This window comes from Macaca thibetana, chromosome 6, assembly GCF_024542745.1.
Source record: "Macaca thibetana thibetana isolate TM-01 chromosome 6, ASM2454274v1, whole genome shotgun sequence".
NCBI classification, from domain to species: domain Eukaryota; kingdom Metazoa; phylum Chordata; class Mammalia; order Primates; family Cercopithecidae; genus Macaca; species Macaca thibetana.
The window spans coordinates 59,911,708-59,916,218 of NC_065583.1; the positions used below are offsets into that span (position 1 = coordinate 59,911,708).

The window sequence follows — 4,511 nt, forward strand, 5'->3', positions numbered from 1 at the left end:
TTTCCTAATTTTCTCTTGGCGCTAATTTAGTCTTCTTTTTAAATTTTGAAAACCCTTGTTATGCCCTTGATAAGCTTTGGGAAAAGAAACCTTGTAAAATGCTTTCCAGGCATCTTTTAGCAGGCTTTGATTTCACTTGAGGAGGAGCCATAGTTTCTTCTCTCTTTTTCTCTGTCTCTGTTTCTGTCTCTCTCTCTCTCTCTTTCTTTCTTTCTTTTTTTGTCAGTATCCAAAATCATTTTAATAAGAGGGTAGGATCCAGGGTTTGTTTTTGTAGCCTCAGCAGGCCCGTAGGCCTCCGGCGCACTCGAACTTCCGGCCCTTGGAGTGGACTTAGGGTTTGGTGTGGCTGTGCATGGTACTCCTGGCCTTGCCAAAATGCCGGTACCCCCTCGGCCCTTGTGAAAACCGGAGAGCAGAACGGTGCTGCAGCCCTTGGGGGCATCCAGGGTCAGCTGGTGGAAAGTGAGGATCTTGCCCCCCACCCTGAGGATGCTGCTGCGGTCTGGCTGGTCACACGCTGTGCACACACCTTCAGTTTGGGCACCTCCCGAACCCACACGTCATCCATTTTGTTCCCCACAACCATGGCTGTTTTGTTTTCCTGACCGGGAAGCTTCATCATCCGGATCATTCGGGAAAGGGACAGAGATGGCCGGTTGGTGCGACTCATAAACAACCTCTTCAGCACAACCTAGTTGAATGCGGAGTTGGTTCATCTGGCCAGAAAACTGTACAGCTTGGCCAACAGCCTCAGGTAGATCCTGTCTCTTGGGCTCCTTGCACTGAACCTTTGGGTCCTTGTTGTGGCGGATGTGAACTTCCATGATGGTGCCTCTTGCTGGGCCAGGTCCCAAAAGCTTAGTTTCCCATTTCTTACCACTTAAGGGAAAAACCTCTCTTTTTAAAAAACCTTTCCTAGTTCCACAGCTTTTTTGAGTCTTTCCCCACCATAACTTTCTCTCTCTCTCTCTCTCTCTCTCTCTCTCTATATATATATATATATTTTAAATCACAGTTGATAAAATGCTAGCTTTCATTAAAGTAGCATAACAACTGAGAGTTTTTCTCCCCAAACATTTTTGAATGCAACTTGTAAGTGTCAATATTCCTTTATTTTGTAAGAACTTATTTTGTAAGTTTTATGACAGTCCATGTTTTGGTGATCCACAGTTGCTTTATATATAATTGAACAAATTTACATTTTTTAAAAAAATATATAAAACCCTGCATCTTCTGTAGAATAGATTACTGCCTATGTTTTGAAAGAGACTTTGCTATCTAAATGGAATTTGCGTCACTCCATATGATTTAACTTTACAAAATCCATTAAAATAGAACACAGATTTAAAACAGATTTCTAAAGTGATTTCTACCATATAAATTGGGGCGGAGCAAAGAACACATCCTGCCATGAAGATTTGTGACAAATTTTTCTCACAGAGTGAATTCATTTCAGTTTTTATTTTCTATATAGATCAAGAATTTATAATTTTTTACATTGTCTTAAAACTAATACAGATTATTTATGGTTGCTAGTTATACAGCTCATGTCATCCTCTGCCGTGTGCGATGCCCTACTATGTAGGGGATTGTCAGCATTTTTCACTCTTGGATATATAAATTTTAACATGAAAACTTCATTTTGACATTTTGGAGTATATTATGATTTAATGTGAGGCCCTTCTTCTGTTTGCTATGGCCAGAAACCATGCTGATTCTCCATAAGGAACAGAATACAGAAAGTAATATGATATATATTATTTTTCTTTAATGAGCATAAAATTAAGGTAAAGTTATAAAAATCCACACATGGAACAAATAAAGGGAACATGTACAAACAAGTACTTATTTGGTAAAGGTATAGATACAGTATTGTGTAGTAGAAAAGTCACAGGCTGTGATTAAAGAAAAGTGCATTTGATTTCTATCCTTCTCAGTGACTGGCTGAATTATCTCCAAAAAATTACGCGACCACTTCAAGCTTCAGATTCCACATCTGTAAATTGGCTATAATAATACCTACTTCATAGAATTCACATTAAAATTAATTATCAAAACTATGTAGCAGTGAGAAGTCATGTAGTAGCACCTATACCTGCTCTGTATTCTATTTATTCAGCAGAATTCTAAGTGCTATGTAGTATAAATAATACATCCTTCTCTAGCTAATGATTTACTTAGCAGCAGTACTGACAATGTAACCATGTGTTATGTATTCACATTACAGAATATAACATTACAGAAATGTGTAGCAGTTAAATACTGGGATAAAGAATATAGATACTTTGGAGGTTTTCAAGGGGTGGAATAGGTAGAAAAAAGCCGTGATGAATTTAAATGTTTTAGAAGAGTCAAGTAGATATGTTGTTATATTCACAAAAAATTACAGCACCTTTCCCCACTCAGATTTCATTTAAAATAAATTTGAATATTTTATTAATCATTAATTACTCTGGATTTAAAATTTGATGTCCAAACTTAAAAACTGAAGAATAACCAGAAATAGTAAAAACTGAATATAACAGAGAATGTTTATTGACTCATTTAAACTTGGTTAGCTTATTAAGATTTGAGGATTCTACAATAAGAAATCTAAAATTTTCACCTATAGTTGTAGGAAAGGATTGAATTCTTTAAGATTTTAAAATTCTGGAATCGTGTTGTCTAGTAGTGTGAAAGATAGATTAAAATAGGCAAGAAGAGAGGGGAAAAAATCACATTAATACCATTCCAAGTGCGAAGACAGTGGTTTCTTCTGCCAGTAGTCTCAAAAAGTCCCTGCAGAGAATTTCTGAGTGAAAATCTGTTGCTCCACCTGTCTTTCCTCACCTCCCTCGCCCCCGTGTAATGCCTTCGGAAAAGCAGGGAATGATTGTTATTTTCATAAATACCCAGATATTGGAAGACAGTTGCCCAAAAAAGGACATATTAGAAAGCGTAAGCATTCCTGAGAACATTTGGCAGACGATCACAATATGGTGTCATCTGAATGAAATATATGGTGGTATAATTCAAATGACTCTTTGTTGTAGAATTAGTGCACTAGCCTTCTGTTTTTATATGTTGACTCTAAGAAGAAAACCAAAGGCCACTGAACTCCAGTTGTCTTTCATTCATGTCAGTATTATAGAAAGATGTTCTCTGAGAAATTGGCACGTTCAGTCATAACTCTCTTTTCAGGTACAACTTTAATACAGTTTCTTTAAGGCTATCCCTGTTTTTGCTTATAATGTAGTCATATTTCCACTTTTCACACTTGGTCTTAGCCAAGAGGCTGAAAGACAATGTGTTTCTGGTTTTTAAATGCTCCTATAGTTTCTTTTATCTTAAAACATTATATTACTTCAACAATAAGCTGTTTATAGAAACATGCATTAACTAGACTAAGTTCATTCCATTATATGACCAATGAAAGATAAGTGTTCCTATTTAATACAAAAAATGATATACCATTGCCTTCTGGGAGTTCGTTCTATCAGGTTGCATAGAGATTTACTTTAACTATCATATGATACACTGTCTGGAAAATGCTGTAAAATACTAGTGAAGTAAATTTGAGTATATTGATTTACTTTTCAACTTGTTCCATTTCACTGCATACAGAAAAACTCATAATTTGCTTGGAGTCATATTCCAAAATGAGTTCTAGTCACACTGTAATTTTATTTTGTGACAGAACAGTGAACTTGATTAGATAAAAGTTAAAAAATGGCTTAAAATATTCATTTAGTCAACATAAAAATATGCTAAAGATCTAAACTACATATTGGAAATGTTTAAATTGTTATATTGAAAATAACTTTTTGTATATTGCTAAAGAAGCTTTTTTTTTAGTTAACATACATATTCTTACTTTATCTTAAAATACTTTTTAAAACCTTGGATAAATGAATTATCTCCATAAATCAACTATTTTAATATTTTTACCTACTTAAATCAGGGGTAAATGGGCTAAATTAGAAGCTATAGAAAGACTGATGAAACTTTCTAAACTTACCATTTGGTAACTATCACATTAATAATTGTTTCAGGTAATAATCATCAATGGATGTTAAAAATAGTGGATAAAAGTTTAATTAGAAGCACAATATTTATAACATCTTAACATTTTTCCACATAAGATATTTATTAAATACAAAGGGAAAAATATTAACTTTACAGTGAAAAAAAAATCTGGCAAATATTATCTAAACTAAGTGATCAAAGTTAACATCACCAGTAAAGGAACAGAGCAGTCATTTGCCTATGAATATGATGCACTTGAAAAAAAAAATCATTTCTGTAGAATCTCTTAGAAAAACTTGTAACATGAATCTATTTATGGGAAAACATCAAGCAAACCCAATTTAAGAAACAGTCAATAAAATAAATGGAACCTTTCAAAAATATCAACTTCATGAAAAACGAGAAAACCAAGGTACTGTTTCAGGTAAAAAGAGATGAAAGAGGCCGGGTGCAGTGGCTCATGCCTGTAATCCCAGCACTTTGGGAGGCCAAGGCAGGTGGAT

General features: G+C 34.7%; 1 pseudogene; it reads right to left on the reverse strand.

Moving 5' to 3' along the window:
• Positions 1-240: 240 nt before the first annotated feature.
• On the reverse strand, positions 241-827 carry LOC126956127 (60S ribosomal protein L18-like; annotated as a pseudogene).
• Positions 828-4,511: the final 3,684 nt, after the last annotated feature.